The sequence below is a fragment of the Danio rerio genome, chromosome 21 (genome assembly GCF_052040795.2).
Source record: "Danio rerio strain M-AB ecotype USA chromosome 21, GRCz13ab, whole genome shotgun sequence".
Lineage (NCBI taxonomy): Eukaryota > Metazoa > Chordata > Actinopteri > Cypriniformes > Danionidae > Danio > Danio rerio.
This window is the reverse complement of record NC_141041.1, coordinates 6,694,685-6,710,661: the sequence shown is the minus strand read 5'-3', so window position 1 is coordinate 6,710,661 and position 15,977 is coordinate 6,694,685. Positions and strand designations below refer to the sequence as shown.

Genomic DNA, 15,977 nt, shown 5'->3' with positions numbered 1-15,977 from the left:
TCCAAAGAATCTTGATGAACTCTGGGAGCCCTGCAAGAAAGCTTTCTTTGCCATTCCAGATGACTTTATATATCAGTGATTTGAGTCAATGCAGAGATGTATGGATGCAGTCCTCCAAGCTCACGATGGAGTCAGACACAATATTCATTCTGTCTCCACTGCAGCATGACTTTAAATTCTTTACTGGACATTATTTCTGTTCAGTGAAAAGACTTTTGTCTAAACAAAGACCTTACTGTTCTAATTAAATCATTCAAAATCAAACGTTTGCCTTTCATATAAGCCACTTCTGATACCAAATAATCAAGAAGTCAAGTTATTATTTGTTGTTCCTAAAACTTGGATAGGCGACAAGACTTTCGTCAAATATTGTAAATCTAGCAAATGTTGTTTCTTTTGGTCCCTGCTGATGGGGTCAAAAGTAACAATGTGCAATTTATGTTTAAAGTGAAGTTATTTTGAAGTTGTTCAACATTCGTTCAAAATACCACCCGATATTGAAACCTGATCTCCCGAGGAAACGGAAGTATTTTACATTTTGGCAGTTTAGTGGCTAATTCGTACGAGTTCAGTTGTACGAATTTGTACGATTTTAAAAAGGAGGCGTGGCACCTAACCCCACCCCTAAACCCAACCGTCATTGGGGGATAAGCAAATCGCACTAAAATGTACGAATTAAATCGTATGAATTGATATGAATTAGCCACTAAATGAAAAAGTTACGAATTGCCTTGAGATTGTTTTGGATATTGATAGACCACTATGAGTGAGTAGCCTCAGCATCTCAGTATATTTCTGTCTAAGACAGTATCCTTTTAAAACAAGTTGTTTTTATTAAATGGTACTTTCACCCCTGTTCTCCCCGTACCCTTGAGGTACCTATTTGAAATCCTTGAAGTACAAATGATCTATCTTTTCTCTTATACCTTTATTTCTGAGAGTGTCAAGTGAAAAATCCACAGCAACCTGACTGCTTAAAACAATAGTTTCACCATTCACATGATCACAGTTTGCTCAAACCATTCAATGAGGTCAAAACTCATCCGAAATCCATCAAGTCAATGAACTTGTGAAATCGCTCCACTTCCCTTTTGGCTCTGAAAGTGCAGCTGCATCTAGTGCGTCAATAATTCAATAAGGAATTAAATCTTAAAATCTGCATGCCAGTTCAGCTGAAAATGTGCTGGAATAACACCCAAACGCTGAGGTTTAGTAGTGTGAAATGAGGAATCAGGTGTGATGATGGATAATGACACTGTGGCTCAGTATAAAGGGAGTTTGCTGTGTTATCCAGGGAGGCTATTTCTGTGGTCTGGCCTTTCATACACACACACTGTCCTTTTATAGCGCAGTGTGTTGAAGGGCAACAGCAGTCATGAGGCTATTGCAGTACGAGAGAGAGAGATGTTTTATTAATAGTCTCAAGTGCAGCAAATTTCCATTAAAGCCAGTAATGCGGCGAGTGTATGATGCTCTGTACACTCTAAAAAATAAGTTTGCCGTTTGTTCAAACTACTGATTTAAAATAAGCTAAAATACACAGTTCTTTCGTTTTTATTATTATTATTTTTTTAGGGACAACTTAAATCAACTTAAAGTGAAAAAAATCAAACATTCAAATAACTTAATCAATTTGCGTTTAGAAGAGTGTAATGTGAGGACACTAGACACAAAGGTGAGGATCTAACTGCAGTATTTATTCAACAGAGAATGGTCAGGCAGGCAAAGGTCAAACACAGGAGCAATCGGGTACATACAGGTAAAGCAAAAAGAGAAGTCGGGTCACAGGCTAAGAGGTCGGTCCAGCCGGCACACTATGTAAACAACAGAACAAAGAAAGGGTTCGGCAAGGCAAGAAAAAAAAAAAGAGTCTAGATGTTCTCTAAAACAAATAAGACTCAGCCATGTGTGTGAAAATGAGAGGTGTCTTTATAGTCCTGGTAAGGAATCAATGATGAGCTTCAGCTGTGTGTCTGTGTCATCAGGGAAAACCGGAGCAGGTGTGTGTGAGGTGCATGACAGGATTTGTAGTGCATTTGGTGGCAGATTTGTAGTTCTCCAGCGATCCCCAGTAGCTCGCTGGTGACTAACAATACGATTGAAGGGGTTGTGTGGAACCAGGCATTTTTTACAGTGTGCTTATTTAAAATGAACCGAAACAGTACAATTCTTGAGTTTTTCTAGGGACAACTTGATTATTTTATGTTCAATACATTTAAATTTGTAAAAGCTAATGAGTTAACTTAATTCCTTCATGTTGCCCCAACACAAATTGTTTTGATATACGCAAGTAAAGTGTAAAAATGCACTTTGAAATAATTAAGTCATACTTTAACATGTTCAGTTATTTTTGCTAACTGACATATAAAAGCATGTCTTATTATTAACTATACATGTAAATGTGGTTCAATGCTACATTTAAAGTGAATATATTCTAAATTTAATTGCAGTTTTGTCATCACCATGTGTAAAATGTATTTAAATATGCCATGCGACTATAAATGAAATCCGATTTAGGTTTATTTATAATATATCAATGTATATTTCAGCCATTTTTTGTCCTTCTTAAGTGGCTGAAAAAGCCCTGAAGTTCAAATAAATTTTACATACATATAAAGATAAACTAGTACAATGTAAAAAAAATACTGGTTGCCTTATATTGAACTTATATTTTGTTAAACTGACTTAAAAAAGCTTGTGAAAATTATAAAATTAAGTTAGAACATGATTAACTTAGTTTAATAAGTTACAATGAACTAAAAGCATATGCTGTCAATACTAATTGATCAAATTTTTTTACAGTGTATAGATGTTTATTTAATTGTAAATATAACACAATTAAGTGTACAGAAACATTTTAGTTTGTACTTAAATTTAGTTTGTACTTAGGCAAGTCTGAAACTATTCATACTGCAGGGATATGAATAATTTCGGGCTTGACACTATTAAAATATATTGCTTCCTTAATACATAAAATACACAATAATAATTACAGGAACGCATTTACTTCAGTGTACTTATTTTACAATGTGTGATTTAGTAAATGATGACGAAGCTTTGATTTTGGAGTAAACTGTTCCCCTTAAAAAAAAATTGTGATATGTTGACATCTGGTGCACTTTCTGCAGGGACGGTTTCCCTGGAGCTCAAGGACACAATGGTGATTAGGTAACTGAGCAACACTCCAGTTCATAAATCATTCTTTAGCACAAGGATTGTTAACCCCTAATATGACAGACGTATGATATAACAGACCCTAAATATCACAGACTACCACTTCTAAAAACATTATTCACAACTAAATGTTGCATTAAACTTAGCTAAGGCAACAGTAACCCTTTGAAGACTTTTAAGTGTTTGAGTATTTCATTCATTACTAAGGACAGTTTTAAGTATTTTAAGTTGAAAGTCAAACCTTGAGAAGTCAAAGGTTAACGCTGAAGCACATTTAATAGATCTAAAATGTCATATAGTCTGTCACATGATACATAAACTCCCCTTTTGGCTGTGGCATATTAGAGTAAGTCCCTTTTCTCTGGTGTCATTAGGTTGTAAATTTTGTTGGTCACAGGAGAATATAGGAAAGCCTGAAGGGTGTAAATGAGCTTTCTATTAAAAGCGATAACATTCAAAGCTGCCTTTTGGCACACACACACTTTACCACCCTTAAATTAAACACCTTTAAATAAACACTGGAATGCCTGCAGATGAGAAATAACAGAGTAATGCACTAATTTAACCTTCCACTAAGAATATAAGTATTATAAATATTAAGGGTGTCACGATCCTCCAAATCCTCGATTCAATTACATTTTCGATTCTGAAGGCACGATTCGATTTCGATTATGAATAATTAATTAATGACCAATTAATTATTTGTAGCCTACCGTTTAAACTACCTGACCTGCATGGTCTTTGTTTTACCCATAAACAAATTATACAGTAAATGAATAAAGGCAAGATACACACATAATTACCACCTGTCAATCACTTTTTTTGCGGGACTCGTGAATAGGCAGTGTTCTGTGTCGTTATAATGGTGTCGGTAAAAAAAGACGCACAACCAACAGGAACCAGCCAACAGTATCTGAGGTGTTCGCTAAAATGACTAAGTGCAAGTGAGTGAAAGATTGAAGCAGTCCTCTGACTGCCTGGACCTTCTGTCTCGAGCGCATGGCTGTGTGCGTCTGTGTCTGTGTGGTCACGTGATGTACATTTTCAGAGGTAGAGAGGAAGGAGGGATGCTCAGAAATGCTACACGCCACTGTGGATGTCAAATCGTTGTCGTTCTAAAATGCCATTTAAAAACAAAGCCAGTGTAAACAGGGCCTGAGTGTGTACTTTTCGCAAACGAATTTGCAACGGGGGCGGGCGGAGGATCGCGATGCCGGTGTTGTCTATCGGACGAACCGTACGTAATCCGTACATAGCAGAGCTTGCAAAACTGTGTTTTTTTTTTTTTTTGACAACACGAACGTTGTCAACATAACTCACTGGAAATCCAAAATGCTTACACACCGGCGACTTCATTGAAAGAGGAGAGGGTTTAAGTTCTGTCGACGGGTCTCCTGCGTCTGCAGTTTAACAAGCACTTCAACAAGCCTGTTTTTTCCCCGCTTGGCAAGCCAAGCTGACGTGACATGGGGGCGTGGCAGCATCGACGATTCTATTTTTTGATTCGATAATCGAAATTGAGCATAAATTTCGATCGATTTCGAATAAAAATCTAAATCGTGACACCCCTAATAAATATATCATACACTCTCAGAAATAAAGGTACGCGAGCTGTCACTTGGGTGGTACCTTTTCAAAAGGTACACATTTGTACTTACAGGGTCCGTATTGGCACCTCAAAAGTATATATTAGTAACAATACATTTTAAGAGGAAAACTTTTTGTACTGTTAAGGTAATAATATGCACCCTTGAGGTATTAATATGGACCTTTTTGGTACAAATTTGTACCTTTTGATAAGGTAGCACCCCAGTGACAGGCTCGTGTACCTTTATTTCTGAGTGTAGGGTTACAATATAATATGGCAGATTATGTGTACGGGCACAGGTTCTAAAACATTTCCAAAGCAATTTGAGGAGCAGACAACAATACAATGCTCTTATCATAAACAGAGCTTTCTTGTTTGTTGGTGTGATTGCTAAAATATTCGTCATTGTTGTCAATGGGACTTGTGAGCCTTTTTTCCTGCATCGATAAACTAGGCCACTGACAGATAAACCTGTTTCAGACTGGAGTCAGAAGTGCTTTTAGTCCAAGGAGAGCTGAGATATTTAGAGATGACCTGCTTTTTGTCTTTGTCTAGAATAATCTCCACTCTATTTAGATGAAGTGTATTTACAGTCTCAATATGTTGGCTTATATTCATCAAAGAATCCTGGAAATATTAAGCAACAAATACCTGTAAAAAGTGACAGTTTGCAACAATGATCATCAGGAATGGCAACAAAAACTAAGAATGGTATTTAGAAAAGCTAAATAGGTTTGTATAAGGTCATAGCGATAAGATCTTACTAATTTTTAACAAAAAACGTTCTGCCAACACCAATATTGGTCAATTGCATAAAATACTAGCTTGTTTTTTCTCTGTTAAATACAGTTTACTGAACATATCCAACATTTTATGAGAGGCACACATTAAGATAACATTTTTAACAGTATGACAGTCTTCAAATGCAAATTTTGCGTTTTCTGTAGAATAAACAGTAACTTACTGACTGCAGTTCGCCAGTAACTTACTGTAAATCAATTACAGCAAAGGTATCTTATTTACATTTACATCACCGTTTACCTTGCTGTATATGTATTTACAGTATTGTGTATATTTACTTTTAAAAAAACAGACAGATAATTGTATATAATTGAATATAACTGTCACAATGCAACTTTAAAATTCAGTAACATACTGCTTAACTGTCCTACAGTAAAATTCAGTTTATATTATGGGTAAATACTGTATATATGTCAAAACGTGATGTCATACAAATGTAGATTTGAAAACCAAACTATGAAATTAATCCAAAAGAAGAAAAAAAAAGCCAATTCTCAACCTAGGCTTAATATGGATATGTGCCCAGGCCTACATTTTTGGGAACTGAGAAATGTGTACCCTGGGCACATACCTTCGATGAGCTTGGGTTGGGAAATTTTTAGCTTTTTTCCTTAAATTTTTTGAGAACTGAGAAATATGTACCCTGGGCTGTTAAAAAAATCACTACATGTGTATGCAGGCATGTACATTTTTGACAGTTTAAAAATAAATTACTGGGGCACGTTTTCTTAAATGTGTTATTTGAGCTGTGTACATTTCTGCCAATCTCAACGTTATTTTTATGCATGTCAGATATAGACTGAACAAACCTGCCCCCCTCCCTAATCCCAACCGATAGTGTTTTCTTAGAGCCATAAAGAGATTTGTAATATTTTTCTGTATTATTATATTATTTATTTTGAGATATACAATTATTGGTAATTGATACAGCAATTGATTTGTATATTTTGTGATATTATATTATGTACATGATGTTTCATTTGTAAGCTAATGTCATGCGTCATATGTATGTGTAAGCTACCAGGAAAAAAATATATAAAAGAAGGAAGGGGCTTGATGGTAGACAGTCTTTTTCACTATTCTTCGAAACCATTTTTAGAAAAGTGTGAATAGTTCTTATACGTTTTTAAATTTTTTTTATTGTATCCTGAAAAACGAAAAGTAAACTATTACATTGCAAGTTTTAGGGGTGTGCGCGCGAAATGAGGAGCGGGGGGAAAGGTGTGTGCAAACTGAAATGCGGAGAGCGGGTTTGAAGGGATTGTACCAAAAAGCTGAGGAGCGGGGGGTGGAATTCCGGGAGTTTTCTGGGTGATAGAACAATGCAGGAGGTGGGTCTAAAATACGGGAGAAAAACGGGTGTGTTGGCACGTAAGGCGACACCTCTACATCTTTGGGTAAGAAAATTTTCTGGGGGCGCCACTGCCCCCCCATCCGCTGTACACTTTCACTTTCTTCCGCGACTCCTCAACCCTCTTTACTGTCCTCCTTCGTTCGCAACGGCATTCTGCCATCTAACGACCTTCTCCCCCTACACTTTTGTTCGCGACACCTCTCCATCTTTGGGTAACATGCCGGATTCATTACCCCGATCTGTTCCAGGATATCACAACTCACAAATTAACCACTGAGTATGGTATTTTAGTGTTTAGTGTTTACCAAGTGTGCCGCAAGCCTACGTTTGAGTGAAGGTCTCAGCCGTTAGATCGCCCCCTGGGGGCTGGCTGCAGTACAAGTCATAAAGCCCGCCTCCTCCGTTTTAATGAAGGAGACTTGAGCCCAAATAAAAAAAAATATTACACTTGCAATAAAATGTCCCGAATGATAGTTCTGGTCGATTAAGGCACTGGTTATTGTGCTGAAATAGGTGCAGATCTTCATTTTTGTAAACAGTTTGTTTTTAGCAGTAATTTAATGCTGGGCGTGTCATCGTGATTGACAGCTGTGATTGACAGTTTCTCAAAGCGCGGCGTCTGAGCTTCGGCAGGAGACTGAAGTAGACTGAAATGTTATTATTCGATTTCTGTGTTATTTTACCATGACAAAATGAGTTCAGCAGTAAACTATAGTTTCTGACATACATGATTCTGGTGGAACACTGTTTATTCGCTAAGTTCAGGGCTTTTTTCAGGCTTTATTAGTTTGCTGATACACGCCTAGCCACCCAGATAGCAAAACACAGTTCCGGCTAGATTCTCGCCTGCCGGAGACTTATCTCTTAGAGCTCAGACTGACTAATGTTACCTCTGCTGGACCTACTCCGGATGCCTGGACTCACTACCCAATTCCAGCCCGAGTCAATCGAGCCAGATGCGGCGGCCGAGCGAGCAGGCGCTGCCGCATGCGAGCCGGAATCAGCCCGCGACGCCGCGAGTAAGTTATGCGCTGCGGCCTGGAGCTGGCGCGATTGAATATATAAAACCCTCATATTTGTTAACGTTATTACATCCATTTGTGTTGATATGACAGCAAACGCATGCTGAGAAGTTCGGGGGGCGTAGTTGATTTTACATAAAGCGTTTGATTGGAAGCTCGACTCTGCTCATTTTCGCGGCTCCTCCTCTGGCTCCATCAGACAATCCTTCTGCGCATATCTGGCTCCAATTTCAGCAGTCTTTTGCGACAGTTTGTGCCCGTCAAGCAGGCGTTTTGCCCTCAAGGCGTTCAATGGGAAAAAGGGCTGTCGCGTCGTCCATATTTTTTACAGTCATTGGTGTTTACACAACACCGTATTAAAATGCGTGGAAAAAATTAGCAGTAATTTACAATGGGCTACAAAAAGATATTGACTCAACTTAAAATTGTAAGGCAACTTTTTGAGCTTAACCCAAGTACAGAAAAGTACCCAAAAGTACATGACTTCATTTTAGTTGAGTCAACTTTTTTTTATAGTGAATGTTAATTACTTTTTAAACACAATGTTTTTTTAATGCATTTTAATATGGGGTTGTATGTCAATTTTGTCAATGTCAATTTTATCTATATAGCACTATTAAACACAACCAAAGGTGCTGAACAATAAATCACAAAGAACAAGTATAAAATTATAGCTAAAACAAACAATTCTCACTAATAGTTAATATAGGTAAAAACAACCAAATCTCACTAATAGTTATTATAGCTAAAACAAACAATTCTCAGTGATAAAATGTCAAATCAAAAAGGTAAGTTTTCAACCTAGATTTAAAAACAGACAGCGATGATATAGACCTAATACAGAGGAGCATAGCATTCTACAAAGTAGAACCAGCTACTGCGAAAGCCTGGTCACCCCTGCATTTCAGCCTCGACTTTGGAATGTATAATAGTCTCTGGTTTGATGACTGAAGAGACAGACCAGGCTGATGTTCAGTCAACAGGTCTGACAGGTAGGAAGGAGCCAAGCCATTTAGAGATTTAAAAACCAGGAGAAGAATTTTAAAAGTGACACAGAGCGCAGTACTGGTGTGATGGTGTCATATTTTTTGGTGCAGGTTAAAAGCCTTGCAGCAGCATTTTGAACTAGCTGTAGGCGGGATAGAGTTGTCTCACTGATCCCAAAATATAGCGCATTACAGTAGTCCAATCTTGAAGTAATAAAAGCATGGAGAATTTTTTCAAAATGTTTTCTAGATAAAATAGGTTTGACCGTTTTTAAAAGTCGAAGCTGAAAAAAGCAGGATTTGACCACTGCGTTAATCTGCTTATCAAATCTTAAGCCATCATCAAAGATTACACCCAGATTTTTTACACAAGGCTTCACAGACAAACCCAATTCACCAAGATCAGTGGGTGGTGTCCTAGAATGAATTGACGAGCCCAACACAATTGTTTCAGTTTGGCTCTGATTAAAATCTAAAAAGTTTAAAGACAACCAGGCTTTCACATCTGCAAGGCAAGACATAAGAGTCTCCAGTCCACTACAATTCTGTTTTGAAGGCAGGTACATTTTAGTGTCATCTGCATAACAGTAGAAAGACAGACCCTAAACACTAAAACCCTAAAATACCATAATTAAGAAGATTTACTCCCTCTCTGTAGTAACAAATCAGAGTCAACTCTTTTTGTGTGTGTGTGTGTGTGTGTTTTAATTGTATTTTTGGGGGCTGAAAACACAAATGTTATAAAAACGTGGTTCAAAGTGTGGTAAAACAAATGATTTACAGGTCTGTGGAGCACTGGCAGTCTCATAAACGCTTAAAATTTGTAACATTGACATATACACAACAAATTGTCTGATAAAAAAAAAAGAATACACTGTAAGGATACAGTGCTACAAAAAGTGCATTTGCTTTTAAAGATCCTTCAGATTCTTCTCAACCTTCTTCTCTGGACCTCATAAATGTTTCATGATTCCATCAGAGTCGCTGTCTGTTTGGGGCAAATAGTGCTGCAGCAGAATAAAGCTTAAATAAGCACCACGGTACAGCGTTGTCAGTGAAGAGGACATGATTCATTTCCCTTTGATTTTCATTAGGACAGCAGAGCTGGGTTTCTTATTACGGTGCTTTATCATATTGTCGGCACGTCAAGGACACCAAAAACCATTCACATCCAAACCAGAATGTCTGTTCAGACTTTTTCCAGCCAAGAAAGGCATATTGATTTTAGAACACACAGATAGTTCTGACAGTTGTGTACAAGCTTTGCAGTCAAAAATAGCTTCTTTAGATGATCTCTTTGACCTGTTCTGGGAAGATAAATACTTCGAAAAGGGAGAATAGTGGGTCAGTTTCACAATTTCACAAACAGTGCTCATGACAATTTGTGTGAAGCTGTAATTTCATGCAAAAAATCCATTAATCTGAAAGTGATGCCATAGCATAATAGCATAGCCCTTTATACATTGTTTAACATTATATTCTAAGCAAAAAACATTGACTATCATACATTTTACCTTCATTTACAGAAGACACTCATGTCATATTTAACATGTCATATTTAAACAAAATACTATTATATATATATTATTATAATAATATTATATTATTAGTTAATGGATTTACTAACATGAACTAATCATGAACAACACATGTACAGCATTTATTCATCATAATTAAACATTTACTAATGCATTAATAACATCCAAGTCCATGCTTGTTAACATTAGTTAATGCACCATGAGTTAACATGAACTAATGAACCTTATTGTAAAGTGTGACCATATATATATGTCACCAGTGCTGATACACAGCCATAGCACACTGCTACGAGTGTGATATTGCGTTTATACAACAGTTTGACAACACAATCTTGTACATGAAAAAGAAAATCAAACACAGTCTAAAACCCTTTTGTATTAGGAACTACTTTCTTCCGCCATTCATTCACATCTGCAGCGGACGTCAGAACAGCAGAAGCTGTTACTAATTCACCAACGACACTTTAGAGCTAGTATTTGAATAATTCTCTTTAACGTAACGTGAAGCGGCTCTTCTGGTGTGTGAACCCCTTAAGGTGATGAAAAAACAGCAAAATTTGCTCACATTTAAAGATTATTAGGCTGAACGTGACATGAAATGCCGTCCGTCTAAAGAGATTTCTCATCAGACTGCTGTTGTGTTTGCGATAAGGAGGGACAAGGCTCAATCCAGCTTCTTATTCGCAGCTTCTTAATGACTCTACCCGGTTCACCTTAAAAACCACAAGGCTTCCATTTTTCAGCTTTTTATTCGCGCACAAGAGAACACACTGAGCAAGGGCTTATTATTTGGTTCTGGCGCCATCTTGTGAATAGACAACGTCAACCATCTTTGGCCGCCAACGAGCTTTCAAAAATTGTAAATATTTTAAAATAGGCACTACTCTTGCAAATAAATTGCATAGTTGCAATCTAAACTATATTCTCGACTAAAAAAGCCTCAAAAGTATATTTTGTTGTCTAACCGCAGTAATATTTGTCAAACTGTAGTGTCTTCTTGTTGCTGGCTGTATGTGGGCGGAGTAATACATAAAGGGTAAAGAGGCTGTATGGATGCTGATTATACTTAAATACATCATGGCTATCAGCCAATCAGATTTGAGATCCAGACAGAACTGTTCTGTGGGCGCAAATGCCTTGTTGATGCCAGAGGTCAGAATTAGAAAAGTCATTTAAATACAACTTTAATGACGTAATTATAATAAATGACTTTTTAAAGTAACTTAGCCAACATTGTTGTTTTTAACCTCCTGTAGGGCCTGAGTGTCTGCATACGTGGACAGCCCATTTTAGCTCTTAAGTGGCTATTTAAAATACTATGAATGTTTTATATTTTGTTACAGACACACAGTGTCATCCTACAACCGTTTTGCAGCATATGAAATGTCCCAAACCCTATTTTTAACTGTCTAAAATGGAAAAACATTTGTATTACAATTATTATTAAAAATTTTTTTACTCTCTGACAGTTAAAACAATAAAAAAAAAATTTATGCATAAAAAAATCAGGAAAAGGTGTTTTATTTAAATTGGAACCACGAGTCCACATATATGGACATAATTTTTTTCTAAAAGTACATTATATCAAAAGATGATACTTGGGTTTTTATTCTAATTAGGTTCCAATAAGCCCAAATAGCAGAGAGAAATAAAAAATGCATGTAAAATACACCTTGGGCCTTAAGAGGTTAAGGATCATGGTGAAGCCACCCCCCCCCCCCCCCCAAAAAAAATCCCATTAAGTTTGAATACTTAAAGTTTATAATATTCACTATTCTGCAACTATGAGATTTTACCCATTTGTCAACAATACGTTTAATGATCTAAAAAAACTTTAAACTTATTCATTTGTTATTTCATTAATACATAACACCATACTTGTTTAACCATTTACCTATCTAATGCATACATGTCAAAATTACATGACATATTAAAGACCACCTACTTTTGTAAGCTGTTTGGACAGAACTGTGTAGGTATAGTGTGTCCACAATCATACTGGAGTGATAGAAACACAATAAATCTCTTTTTTTAATTTCCTGACGTTAAAATTGGACCAAAATCCCAGTAATTTTGGTGCAACATGACGTAGGAGTGCAATTTTTCCCGCCCACCGAATTGATTGACAGGTGCCATGTTTCTATAAAATGTATGCATGTCCACAGAACATTTCTTTGCAAATAAACTGGTATTAAAATATGATCTCCAACTCTCTGTAATTTTTATAAGTTTTAGGTTTAAAATGTTTTTAAAACAGCATGTTTGTAATTAAGACAGTAAAATTGCTGTATTTCTTAACTGCTAAAATCAACAAGGTCGCGTGATGTCAGTAAATGCGCATATACTGTGTATATATGTGTGTTTGTACTGCAAATGGCATTTGTGTGTGACTCATCGTTTCAGAAAGGCTTGGATAAACTCCACCACAAATACATCAAATAAACTTACTTGGTATATTTGAGCTGTATTTCAGCTTCGTCCAAGTCTGTCTCTATCACTGGTGGCTGTTTATCTTATGTAGAAGCAGATGCACATGGGAACGGTGGGCGGGGAGAAGCAGCTCATTTGCATTTAAAGCCACAGGCTACAAAAACAACTACACTGTACTCAGACACCATAATGGGCAGATTCTGGAGCCCATAATAAATAATCTGATGGATATTTTGAGCTGAGGCTTTACAGATACATTCTGATAACACCAAAAGCTTATCTTACAACTTGTAAAAGGGGTCAAATAAATGCACTTAAATGTTAATCAATAATACCACAAGTTAAATATGAAACAGATACATTTTACACAGGACATAAGAATCACATTTATAATATAGTCATTTATTTTATTGAATTTAGTCTTTTGCAGAGTGACATTTACTGATTGAGAGTTAAACGTGTGTTTAAGCATCAGAAACAGTATCATACTTGATTTTCACAGGAACAAAACAACAAAAGTTGAAGCTATAATAAAACGTATTTAGTAAAAAGTGTAAGCAGCAAAGGTTATTCAATTTAAGGCAGTTGTTGTGAACGAATTTGAATAATTCATTGCTACCTAAACTAAAAAAAAGCATCAAATCCGCCACATGCATGCAGTTGACATCGATGTCGTCATTGCCATCCACTATAAATGATGTAACAGAATTAAAGGAGCAGCAGCTGTTTAGCTTGTGATATTGGGCTCTGTGCTGACAGTCCGGGCTGGGATTTGGGACCATTAAGCTGCTTTAATGCCAGCGTTTCCCATATTAGAGTCAGTATAAGATGCCAAAATGCGCAGAGAAAGTGTATTTTTGGCCTGCTCTTTTTCTGCATTGCTCAAGAGCATTTCTCATAGCACAGGCCTGAAAGATACTCTCTGTATGTGAACGTTAATGTTTGTAGCAGGTTAAGCTGAATATGTCAGACCGTTTCTCTTTCACATCTATTATTACAGACATGATGACGCTGTAGTTGAAATCTTGCTGGCATGTTAGTCAAAGTTGAAGTGCATAGATAGCAATCTGTTCTGAATAGGCCTGCCACAATAACTCATTTTTGCTGTGTGAAATATTGTCACAGAAACTCATGTGAAATTTGACAGTTTAAGAACATTTAAAGCCATCTATTTAATGGTTATACAACAGCAACATTTTTTAGTTCTTAAAGGTTCAGGACACCCTGGAGAACTTTTCTTTTTATATGAACAGATTTGTGTGTGTTGAGCATTAGTTAAGACAATAGCCCCTTTCACACAGTGATACCGGTAAATATCCGGAAAATTTACGGAACGACTTTACCGGTATATTCAAAAAAGCGCTGTTCACACAGGCGAGGACGCTGCGGAAATTTTCCGGAAAAGAGCATTCACACATCCCTTCCAAAATACCGGTAAATTCTGACATTATTCACCACAAATGAGCTTTAAACGGCTGCGCTTGTATTTGTAAACATTTGACTAAATTACAAACTCTGTGGATGATCAATATTGTGAACAACTTTCCCAGGATCACTTTCTCATGTCGAGATGTTCATAATAAGTGCGTGTGCAGGCGCTCACAGGCTGTTTCACAGGCACACGCAAAGCTTGAAGGCAAACAAACAACGGCTTATCATAAGCATGTCATCGATGATTATTTACACAGTTAACATTAAGAAGAACATATAAACGTGATCTGACTAACTTCTAGCAGCTAAATGTGCCTGGAAAAATATTCAAAGGCTTTTATTCTCATAAACCGCGCGGACGTAAATGCGCCTGACTGTTGTGATTGGCTAAAGCAGACGTCTCACGTCAGCACGTTCTAGACGTGCACGCGCTTATTACGGCAATCTTCCTTCTGCATTCACACAGCGCTGCATTCTGCCAAATTACCGGTAATGTTACAACTTCTCTTTCCGGAAAATAGCCAGAACGAATTTACCGGTATTTTCAAAAAGGACCTGTTCACACATACAACCTTTCTGGAAAATAGAAAGGTCTGTATGTGTGAAAGGGGCTAATGTTAGCACCTGTCCGCTTTAATTGTGGGAAAACTGGATAATTTTGAGTTTTTGTCAGCTAATTTCAGTTTCCGGGTTTAAAATGATTTTTGGGGCGGGATCAAAATCGGCGACGTAGCGCAGTACTGCAAGTGCAATGATGACGCGTCGGTTTCTCATTATTATTCATAGCGGAGTTTTCTTATCCTATGAGAAGAGCAGGCTGCTTAATTATTCATGAGAGCACGTGCCTTCCGAAGGCAGACCTGCCAGTTTCAAGCAAGCTGTGAGTGAGACACAGACCAACGGCACGCAGTAGCCGTTCTGAAGGCTCGTATGTGTTTGTTTCCATGATCCACGGGGTTTGTTGCATGTTTTTTCCCCGCGATCTTGTCAGGGCCGATCATACAGCAAAGCTGTGTGTGTGCTGCAAGCATTTTTGTCGGGAGAGCAGTGCGAGAATTGGAGAATGGCGGACGCTGTCTTTTATCAGGAGTTCGTTCACATTCAGACACATCGCCGTGCTGCTGTGTTTGCCTAAATCCTCTATATTACCAGCAGGGCTAATGGTTAAAATAGACAGGTCAGGAGACCTGCTGCACTGAGTCTGCATTCAAGATCTATAATTTAGACACGGGGATCGAGGAAGAATCCTCATTTATAGTGTTTACATGAACACACTTATCTTTATAATGATATAAACTGTGGTTATGTGTATATGAAATTACGAATAACAAATGTAGCAGGGCATTAAATTACTGCTTATTTCTTTGCATTTTAACTTTGTGAACTATAAACTCATGCGTCTCCTCACGGTTTGTGTCTCATTTTGTGAGCTAACTGTCAACAACAGTTATTCACTCCCCTTTCCCCCCTGCTGGCCACGCCCACTCCTGCCCGATGCTCGCGAAGCTCCACGCCCATTAATCATGCATCTTTTGAAAAAATTCTGAAGTAGACTTTAACCGAAAATGGGGGGTGTCATGGCCCTTTAAAGAAATAGTTCACCTAAAAATGAAATTTACCCCATAATTTAGTTAAGCCATACTCTGTATGTGT

The 15,977-nt window shown here is 37.3% G+C and overlaps 2 long non-coding RNA genes across 2 annotated transcripts in view; both read left to right on the top strand.

The window, feature by feature from the left end:
* LOC137488778 (uncharacterized) overlaps positions 1-15,977 on the top strand; it is a 200,591-nt gene that overhangs the window by 137,517 nt on the left and 47,097 nt on the right. The window lies entirely within an intron of this gene.
* LOC147838732 (uncharacterized) lies at positions 5,598-10,509 on the top strand. Its single transcript, XR_015519984.1, has 3 exons — positions 5,598-7,214; positions 8,271-8,512; positions 9,525-10,509. It is a non-coding gene; the product is annotated as an uncharacterized LOC147838732 (long non-coding RNA).